Below are 11,955 nucleotides of genomic sequence, written 5' to 3'. Positions count from 1 at the left end.
TAAACATTTAAAATGTGTTATTTCTTGGTAAGCTAAAATTTTGTTTTTAATTTTTGGTTTTATTGATTTATCATTTTGAATCCTCCTGTGAGGAAAAAAAAACAGTGCAGCTATTGCGTGAAATAGTTTTTGAGTAATTTTAATTTTTTTTATTTTTTATAAACTTTTAGTTAGGGCTTTAATTTAGATTATACTATGATTTTCCTATTCCTATTTATTTATTTGTTTGAAAGACTATGAAAAAGCAAAAGCGTTTACTGTAAGAGTTTGCAGAAGAAACAATAATGAAAAATTATTGAATTTCGTATTTTGAAATAGCTTCGGCTGAAAGTGCGAGCTAGAGGTAAGATGCACTGCCTTAGCTTTTAACCATTCCTCATCGATTTGTCTGTGTTGTTTGGTAAATTTTGTTCAAAAGAAAATCCTATTGTTTAAATTATTTTTATTTTTCAATTTATTTAACTAATATTTTTTAATACTTTTATGTTTTTTTCTTAAATATGATTTTCTTTCACTCTTATGTCTTCTTCACTGTACCTTTCTTTTTTATTTAGATCTTTTAAACTATCCTTTTATTTTTTAAGTTTTCTTATTTTCTATTTTTTATTCTTTTTTTTAATTTGTGTGTGTATGTGTGTGACATCAAATTATTTTATGTGTGCCTTCAACTAACATTTAACCTAAGAACAATTTATAAAATATTAGTATGATATGACCAAAAATAGTTATTAAATATTTTTCAAGACTGTTTTTGCAGATTCACCACAAATTCATTTGGATTATACACTGCTGCACAGCTTTGTTGATTTTACGATAATATTTGTACAAAAAAAATAAAGAATAAACCTCCCATTATTTATCGAATCCCACAGCCTTATTTCCAAATAATCCTTTAGATACTATTAGATCTAATAAAAAAAACCATGTGTTTGTAAGCAAATCCACCAAAAAAAAAAAAGAAAAATTGTTACAAAAATTGTAAATTTCATCTATCATCCCATTCTTTAAAAAAAATCCTACTGCTTTTTTTCTTGCCAAATTCTAAATTCTTTTCTTTAAATAGCAATAATTTATTTAAATAATAATTAAAAAGTCTTCAGTGTGTGTCTTTTTTGGCAAAGCTTCTAACTTACCTGGCAAAGCTTTTCCCCTACAATCAATCCTGAATCTCCTCTGTGGATCCTGCAAAAGATATACCTGGCAGCCTGTTTGATGCAAATAAAACTATAGAATCCAAAGCTATCTCTGTGTGGACGCAATGGTAATTTTTTAAATAATACTCTCATTATTTTATTGGTTAAATTCAGTGCATTTTTTTTATTAAAATATTACTTCTTTAAGGTTATTGTTACGCCTGCTTCAACCGCTTCATGTCTAAGATCTTCAGAGATCTGAAGTGCATTGTAACCCATAAAAATGGTTTTTTCTGTTTTTTTTTTTACTTTTAGAAATCGCATCGAAGCTTTTACCCCAGCTAAAAATTGCACAATAAATAATCCCACTCCTAAAATTTACAAAAAAGAGCTTCTTAGTGATTCATCTTTTCTTAATTAGTTTTGAGCTTTTGTATTTTTTCCGCAATTTTTTCCTTGCTTATAATCTCAAGCCGTTTCTTATCAATTTGCTTTACAATTTGAAACAATTCTTGAGACTTTTGTTTTACAGCGCATGGAGTGTTCTTATTTGCTTTTTCTTCTTCAATTTCATGCCTTCAAAAAAAAAAACCACAAAAACCGGCCTTTTTACTCAATTTTTGCCACTAATCTTTCCCTTTTTTAATTACCACAATTTTTTAACTCACCATTTTCACATTCACCGAATAAATCATTTTTCGGAAGGATCTGTTTTTATTTACTCTTTTACTTGTAATACTTGTTTTATAAAAAAAAATCATTGAGACTGCGAAAAAATCCAAAAATTGTCACAAATGAAAAAAAATCGTGATTCATCCTTCCCCGCCTGATCGCCGCCACTGCATGCATTCTGTTAATTGCGGGGGTTGTTGTGCAGCATCTCTTGTGCCCCCTAATGCTCCCTACGTAATCTACACTGATGCCAATGGACAGGTACCAAAAGCTTTTGTGTTAGTTGGCGCTTTTCCTTTATTTTTTACGCATTTCACTCAATTGCACATTATACATTATCCTAAGAATTTGGAAAAGTATAATAGAAATTTAAAGTATTTAACTCTTCAATACCACATGAATAAAATTCGATACCTATTTCGAAAGTTAAATCAAAAAGTTTAGTGGTGCTATTCCAATGAAAATAAACAGGTTTTTTTTTAGCACTTTACTGTTCTCAGATGCTTCTGCATTATCGATTTTTCTTTACGTTGGTTCGTGTCTCGACTATTTCCTCGAGTCTCTGCTGTGTTCTAAATCCTCAAAACAGTCGTGACAGGAACCAATACAAAGAAAAGTCAATTTGTGTTGCAACACAGAACAGTAAAATGCTAAAAAAAAAAACATGTTAATATTTATCATTGAAACGAACATACGTTTCAATACGATGTTCCATACGACATTATGAGCATCTAATTAGACATTTAAACGAATCCAATATTTTAGTCCTATTCCACTTTCTGTTTGTCAAAAACTTCGAATGCTTTAAATACTATAAGGCTCTAGCTAATCAGAAAGCGCAATAGGACAAAAATATTTGCTATGAGTATTCACATTTAATAAATAAAATCACTTACGGGAACTTTACCGATTCATTACCGATTGAAGCCGATTCATCCAAGTTGAAAATTTCAATACTCCTTGATAAAAACTAGTTTAAGGAAATCGGTTAAGAAATGGATCCTCAAGAATGGTTTAACTTTGACCTTAGAAAATTCAATGTCGAAAAATATTTCGACCATAGGTATGTTATCCACGAAATATTCCTGAAGGCCTAATATTTCGAAATAAACCAAAAAACATCATTTTAGAAAGGTTAGAGTCCATGGAAGGAAAAAGGAAAAAAATATAAAGATCTAGCTTCAAAATGTTCCAGGCCAAAAAAAGTAGGAAACCCGAATATTTCGTTAATTTTGAACCGCTTTTCCCAATCGGATTTGCGGGCCTAGGACACACAGGTTGGTAGTTCACGACTGTCAATCTCCTGCCAATTCAGGAAGATGTTCGCTGTCGATCTCAAGGCACTCGAAGGCAAAACCCTTAAATTTCTTCCGCCACCTTATCCTTGATCTACCTCGAAGTCGAGGTCCCTGCACAATAATGGCTTAGGTAAAGCACGCTACATTCGGACGTTTTATGCTTCGCACAAATAATTTTTTTCACTGTGGTTTAAATGAATTTGGACCATTATAATATTATATTTTAATAGCTAGTCCAATTTTCCCATCAAATTTTCGAAAAAGAACTATGGGTGAAATCTATAAGGAACATAGCGAAAAAATTGAATTGTCCGAAGCTTGAGTCTTCCGAAGGTAGCACGCTTTCCGCTATATAGCTTTTCTGGGAAATCTTACCAGAACGTACCATCGAAGTTGTGATCTCTTAACCCGAACTGAAATAACAAAACCTCAACTCTTAGCTCTCTACGAATGGCAACGTTCCTCTCTCGGTCTTGATGAGTAATTCCCTTAACCGCTCGGAGATACCTCATCTACGCAATTCGTACTTGCCCTATTACTCTTTGGATCATTATCCAAATTTTATGATCGCGTGAATAGGAATGAACACAGCTTTGAAAACCGATAATTTAGCAGAACGACTAAGCCTGAGCTTCTTCACCAAGCTTCTTCTAAGCACCCTCATGACTGAAGAAGCTTGACCGATCCGCGACAAGAATCCTGCGTCCCCCGCTCGCGAAATATTTTTAATTTAATTTAATTTTTAAGTTTAATTATTTAGAAAATTCAATAACTTTCCCTATTTGCATCAATATATCTCTCCATCTCATAAAGATTTTGCTCTACTTGAATAAAATTTTTAGAATTTTCTCTATATCTGTTATCAAAATATTTCGACTAAACAGGTAGAGGTAGCTAATTTTTTTATCTAATTTCTTTATGCGTTTTTAATAATATTTCGCCGTCTTTTAATGGTTAGTGATAGACTACGGGTCTTTTCTCTTTCATCAAAGACGACTATTGAAGAGTTAATATAGCTTTAAATTCTGCAAATTTCTGAAAAAATACTTCTATTTTTCATAATAATAAAAAAATGAATTATTAAAAGCTTCCTTAGTTAAAATAATGTGCAATTGATGTGCTTGCGCTGAAATAAAGCTTAGTTTTTTTTTTAGATAAAATAAATCACACGACATCATTCTTTACACAATGTTTAGTAAAAAAAAGCTTTTTACACTTTGGACTATGTCCTTAATGCTTCCTTTTTGGAAGTCACATTGTAGCTTCATTTGTTCTTAAAAGCTTCTCATATTTTTCTTATTTGTGTAGAATTGGTGGTGAGATCTTAATAAAAAAAAAACAAAACAAAAGCATATTTAAATATTTATATAGAGAAATTGTTTTTTAAAAAACGATTACATAAAATTTCGCAAAAATCATCGTTGTGTGTTTATCTAAAAATAAAACAGCTTATTTCTGTGCAAAAGTTTGAAAAAAGAAACGTTTTTTATGGTTATTCCTATAATAATTAAAATAACATAACATTTTGGGTAGCTAGGCTATTTTATTTATTACACAAAATACTACTTAGGAGTTTCTTATTTAAAAATTTTTGTTTCCAAAAGGAATAAGATAATTGAAAAGTTTATTTTCTGTTTTCTTGAGAAAAGCTTTTTATTTAACACACCTCAGCTTTTTTATCTCTTTTGTGTTACAGTATTGTGAACTTATTTTGTGTTTTATTTTTTATTATTTTTCTATACTGACACAGCAAACAACACAAAAATTTTAACATTTTTAATCTCTGAAATAGGCGATATAAATAAAATTTATTTATCAATTTAAAAGCAAAAAATATTGGCTGCATGTGTATTGAAGGAAATATTAGATTTCTGGAGACAGAGCGAGCTTTTGGAGAGCTTTTTTTTCGACACATATATACACATACACTGTTTGAGGACCATTTTCGCTGAAGGTTGTGGTTGAACGTCTTGTGGACAAACAGCTAGAATTGCCAAGAAATTGGTTTTTTTTTAAAGAAAATTTATTGTAGAAAAAGCTTCGTATGTTTTTTGGCAAAGGAATATGAGCTTTCTTAATGCAAACACTTGTAACTTATTAAAAGTGACGTGTTTTATTTATATCGCTTTCTAACACTGAAAAAAATATCAACAAGAATATACAAAAGAGAATCCTAGCAATTTATTTTGATAAAAAGAACACAGATATTTTTTTAATATTTATAGAAAACAATAAAATGTGTTTTGTGTTAGGATTTCCATGCACGATGACAAATATTTGATTTTCTTTTTCTACTTTTTTAGTTTCCAAAAGCTTTTTATTTAAAATTAAAAATCCAATACTGAATTTTAAAAATGTTTCTTTACCTCAATATAAATTAATTGCCAAAGTGTATAAAATTTGCTGAGATTATTTGTTTTAGAATAAAATGCAGTTACAAAATTACACGTTTAGAAAGCTCTCCGTGAGATTTTCAATACAAATTAAGGATAATAGAATAAACAAAATAAAATAATGTTACAGAAAGGCGTAGGAAATTAAATAAAATCAGAGACAATACGGATAAACGAGAAATAACTCCAGAAATTAATTTAGAAAAAACAAAAAAAATGTCAAAAATAGATTCTAAAAATAAGTTACAGATAAGAATAGAAGATATACATGTAATGTAGTATAAACAAAAATACCTTGAAAATATCGTATCGATAAATTTTATTATGATAGTTTTGTCTATTTTTTAACCATTCTTATCGCTAACTCATCGAACGTTTTCTTTTTATTTTTATTTTTAATTCTTTTTCAATTGCAAAGATTCCTCTCTGCAATTTTCCCTCTTTTTGAAGATATTTCGCCACTGTGATCACTAATTGATGTATATTTTTTCTCTTTTTTGCCTTCCAATCGAATATCGCCTTTTGGTGTGGATTTATAGTTACTGGACACCCTCCCGGTGTGCCAAGATTTTAATAGATCCAAATGCAACCGTCCAACCTGCAAACTTGTACACTTAACAGAAGGTAGTAAATCTCCGTCAGTATATTAATTTTATTTTTGTTTAAAAATTGTTTTATTAATATATTTTTTTGTATTTTGCAGTGGACAAAGTCGAAGTGAACGATCAGAGAGTTGCCGTGTGTCGAGATCACGCCAATGGAAATTGCAGACGTCAACAATGTAAATATACTATTTTTGCAACATTTAAATCAATATAGGGGGAAGTGGGGCATCTTTGAAATGGAGCAGCTGTAAAATAAGACTCTTTTCTCATATTTTTAAATAGAACTGAGCCTTATCGTCATACATGGTATGGTCCAGTTCCATTTAAAAATAAGAGATAAAACCCTATTTCAAAAGTATACTCCTATTCAAAGATTCCACCCTTTCCCCTATAATTCCCCGATTTTTCGATAAATTATACTTATTGTGTTTTTTAAAAAAAATCGTACGTTTGGGAAAAAATTGGGAGTAAGAAACGATTTCTAGGAACTAGAAAAATCTTTAGTAACTAAAGCTTTTAAAGGAACTAAAGTAACTAAAGACATGAGATATTTACAAAACATTGAACATCTATCTTAAAAGATCAGTCATCCTTAATAATTTTAATAATAATAATGCTGACCTAAAGGGGATTCGAACCCGGGACACTTGCATCATAGCGAGTGCTCTACCACTTGATCCATTGAGTGCCCCTCAATGATTTTACTCGAACAAAGAAACTCTTTTCGGAATAAATTTTTTCCCAGATTTTTTTTTGGACAGAATGAGTAGGGTAAAGTGGTGCAAGTTGGACAGTGGTACAAGTTGGACAATGGTACAATTTGGACAGGGCTTTTCGTCTTGATAAATTTAGTACTTCATTTTTATTTGTATATTTTTAATGCTTTAGTTTTAAAATTTGGTTCCTTATGCTTAAAAACAAATTTTGTACTGTATTTATCAAGAAAAAAACCATGTCCAACTTGTACCGGCGAATTGTCCAACTTGTAATACTAATTCCAAATTATACACTTTACCCTATCTCATTAACTACAAATACCAAGAGATAGGTAATTATTTTCCCATATCTTTGTCAATTTAAAATTTTGAAAAAAATTTAAGATTTTTGTTGGATCATCCGTTCGCCCATTCTTGCGAAGAGTTGCCAGACATAAAAGCCAAATTGTGTGAGATATCAATTTATGTACTAAAATAATAATTTTACGCATTTAAAAGAAGTTTACAAGTTCTCAAGGTAACCAGGAGCAAAATATACCAAATTTGAAAAAATTAAAAAAAAAAATTAGATATCTCCCAAGATAAAACCAAGATTAACCAAATTCGCAACGTCTGAGTCTTGACGTAGCTCAACCTAAATAATATCACAAGTTCTCAAAGAATGCGTCCAACTTCCTCTATCAAGTGAACTATCGCTCAAGCCTAATGCCGTAGACACACTTCCGACTTAAGTTAAAAGACGACTTAACGTAATTATAATAAAAATAATAATTTGACTAAATTACCATCAGTTTCCTACTAACTGAGCCGTTTCTCTTCTTAAGCCGAGAGACGAATTAGTCAGAAACTGAAGGAAATGTAATCTAATCATTATTTCGGTTATAATTACGGTTAAGCCGTCTCTCATCGTAAGGGCAGAATCACATTGACAGTAAAATGCTCACCGTATTTCGTTAATTTACGTATTTTCATTACAATTCTTACGCAAATTCTAGATTACCGTATTACCTTATCTCATACTCGGTGGAACTTGGTGAAAATAATATAAGAAAATTGGAGAAATAAAACGAAAATTCGATAAACGGTGAACAAAAAAACTGTACTATTAATTTCTCGTAGAGTTATTTTTGCCCATCGTTTATCGCATTTTCATTTTTTTCAATTTTCTTATATTATTTCATCTAGTGCAACGGAGTATGAGGTAAGGTAATACGGTAATTGAGAATTTGCGTAAGAATTGCAATGAAAATGCTTAAATTATTGAAATTTGGTGAGGCTTTGACAGTAATAATGAGCATTTTATCGTCAATGTGATTCTGCTCTAAGTTGTAAGTATGTCTATCTATGGCATAATGGTGATATTACGCTTGCACATTAAAACTTTAATGTGATTCACATTAATTGTCTCTAATGAGCATCTAAAGTGTGATTTGTGTCATTAAATAACTTAATGTTTATTAGATTTAAACTTGGCCCGAAAAATTGATTTAAAGAATTAATGTGACTTTCACAGTTATTTATACAATGTCCATTTAAACGGCTTAAACCAAGGGATAGATAATTCAGCCGTTCACGGTTCACTGTGAGTGTCAATCTACTAATCTGCCGATCTTTTGTAAAAATTATGCCGAATTGTCGATGTCTTACGGGTTTCTCAATCTCGTTCCGATCTGTCGATCTCGTGCTGGTTTGCCGATACGGTAGAATTTCACCATAATTTTGGCAGAATGTCGGCAGAATTTCAGCAGAATTTTTGCAAAATTTTCGCAGAATTTCCGCACAATTTTGCCGAAGGTTAGAATTGATACGTTCGACCGTCGACTGAGTTAACAATAATGGCAGTGTCATACAGTCCACAATATATAAATTCTTCATGAACCTTCTTTTGGATATTCTTTTATCAAAAAATACCATTTATCAGAAAATCTGCACTCTCCAGTTCGCCTATTCTGACTTTTCCAAACCAGTAAACAGAGTTTTCTTACCTAATGCTGCTAGACTTACTACTCTCTAGACTTACTACTACTAGAGTAAAAACTACGTACTAAACCACTTTATAAAGCAAATAAAAGTTTCACAAATTACCCCATCCATAACAACATTTATCACCACAACAGTTTTCAGAAGTATCACAACTTTTTCAACAGCAATTTTCTCAAAATTAATATTCATGAAATCGCTAAAAAAAAACATTTTCTCATATTTTGCCTTAAGATTATATTCAAATGATAAGAGAAGAGCACCAGCGATCGGCAGTGTTCCTCGGAGCGTCAGGTTAATATCGTATCGTTGCACCAAATAAAATGATTTTTTAAAAATGATTAGCTACTTTTTACCATTTAACTCTCAAAAGAATGCACTGCATTAACTCAGATTTAATTTATAAAACCAATTTTCAGTGAGACACCTGATTAAATTCGTGACGATCCGAGGTACAGAGTACAAGTTTGCAATAACATTTATTTTTTATCACTTTATTGTAAATATTTGAAAATGAAATGCACAGTTATAGTTAAATAGATAATTAACCCTTTAACGACGAGACAGTTTTCGCTGAGCGAAAATCAGCAATAAAAATTAAATGGATAAACAAAACTTGTAAAACGTCTTACATCTAATCTTCGAGAAGCAAACAGAGTCTGATTTGGTATATTTTTTGTCTCTATGAACGATAGGGACAAAAATAACCCAAAATTTAAGTAATTTTTCTGACGATACCAATAACTGATAATTTTTGCTCTAACGAAAAATATTATGTTTGAGTATCGTAGTTTCCTTTTCCAAAACGGTTTTGCTTAAGAAAAACTGGAAATATTAAAAAAAATTAAAATTAATTTTCAATATAAGAATTTAAAAATTCGTCATTTTTGAACATAATTATTTATCATATAGCAAATAGCTGGAGAGTTGCAACAAATATCCTAGATTCCTTCAACTTTCTGCTTTGCAATTACGTACAAACACAAGGACAAAAATAACTTTAGGTAGTCAGGAAAAATTATTTTCTTTATGGGACACCGGTGTTCCAATCGTCCTTAAAGGGTTAATAGACTAATTTGCAAAAACAAAAATACCAAAATGTGTTTTGGGCCTTATATTTTCAACTAAATGTGGAGCATGTCTCTTACCATTTCGATCCGTGGTGCTCGTCCTTTATTTGGTAAATTTATAGAGATGTAAATTTCCTATAAAAATCTTCTGATTAAGAATCTCTTAGGAGAAGCCTTTCAGACTTCATATTTTTCTCACATTCCTTTAATGGGTCTGATCTAGTTTATTCGGGAATTTTGTGACTTAAGACTAGCTATTAAAACATATTCCCATAGGACAGATTCATTAAAGGAATTATGGCAAAAATATAAAGTATTCGAAGCCAGTGTTCGAAATCTGAAAATCTTCCCATATATCTTTTGAGAGCTTGTGAAATTATAAAATATCAGCTTTCAGATATTTTTTAACAGCAATCTGTTATTTTGATAAAATTAATTTTACAAATGGACATTAAAAAAAGACTTGTAGACTGCTCTTTATTGAATATCAAGCTCCTAAATATTCTGGAACAATTTTACCAAGTAAAGTGAGGCGTGGAAAAATAGTTTAAATCTGTTGCACAAAGCCCTAAACGACAAAAAGGCAATTAAAACCATACAATAAAAAATATGGATTAAATTTTATAAAATATCCTGCAAGTTTTGTAACAAAAACCCTCAAAAATTAAATGACAGTTTCTTTTTATATTTTAATAGTAATATTATTTAAAGTTCAACTTCTTACTAGTTATTATGAAATGAAAGAATAAAGTCTATATTTTTTTTGTATCTTTTATTTCCTATATTTTATATTACCATGTCCTTTTAAAAATTCAAAAACAATATTTTTTAAAGTAAATTTATTTAATAAAATCGATCCTTCACCACTCTCAAGTTAAATATTCCGAAAGTTCTAAGTTCATCTTCTTACTTTACAGGTAAATATTACCACATCCCGGTTATCCTGCCGCCTGCAAATGTGATGTCTGCTTTATACAGAACTTCGTCTTCATCTTCTTCCTCCTTCGTTGCCGTTACCACTCAATAGAAGAGGGTTAAGATGGCTTTAAGGTTTAAGGTGCACCAGATGGCCACTTTCTGCTGTTATGTGTGCAAATAATTGCCCAGGGACGCTAAATGTACCAACGTGTGGGATTTAAAAGCGAAAGCCTAAAGGAAAATATTTTAAAATTTAAAAAAAAAAATCAAAGGAAAAATCATCTGTAGAACGATTAAGTAATCAAGTGAATCGACTTCCGTGGACAGAAGGAGAAGGAAAAAAAAATAGTAATTTTTAAATTATTCAGTAGAATTTAACAAATTTCTCTAAGGATAGTAGCACTAAGTGAACGAAAAAAAGAGGAAGATTTTTTTTTAAATTTAATATTGGAGAAGATGAACAAGTGTAATGTTGAAATCAAGGGAAAATAGAAAAAAAAAACATTTTTACTGACACGTCCTACTGCAACAACGATAAATTAACAAAAAAAAATGAGAAATGAAATAGAATGTGGAATTTTACAAATTACAAGAGTGAAAAAAGAAATTTATAATGATATTTTAAATAGGCACTTTTGAATGATATTTCTTGAAATTTCTATTTTCTCCGAAAAAAAATATTGGGTCAATTTTTTACGTTGATTTTTCGGAAAAATCAATCAACTTCAAATCAAACCGTTGTGACAAAGATGGTCTTTCAAAAAGAACACATTTTTTATTAGTTTTCTTTTTTTTTGTTGAAATATTTCGGATGTTCGTCATCCTTTTTAATAAGTTTCGTTGAGTTACCTTAACGAAAAAGTTTATTTTAGAAATACGCTTGAAATTCGTGATAAACCCAAGTTTTTCCTTTTTCAAACTTTTTCTTGTTTTCTCTTTTTTTAAGGAAAAATCAAAATAATTACTACTATTTTTTATTGTATGACATTCTGTAAGTATAGAAGAAAATCTTATTTAACGAAAACCTGAGGAAAGGTAATTAACTGATAAATAATCTACAAAAAAAATATTGAAAAAGAATACTCATCAATGAAGAATATAACAATAAATCTAATAATTAAATTAGACTCTATTCCTAGACTTCACACTCACACAAAAAAAACTTGTCTT

The sequence above is a fragment of the Phlebotomus papatasi genome, chromosome 2 (assembly GCF_024763615.1).
Source record: "Phlebotomus papatasi isolate M1 chromosome 2, Ppap_2.1, whole genome shotgun sequence".
Classification (NCBI taxonomy): Eukaryota; Metazoa; Arthropoda; class Insecta; order Diptera; family Psychodidae; genus Phlebotomus; species Phlebotomus papatasi.
Note: the sequence above shows the minus strand (reverse complement) of the source record.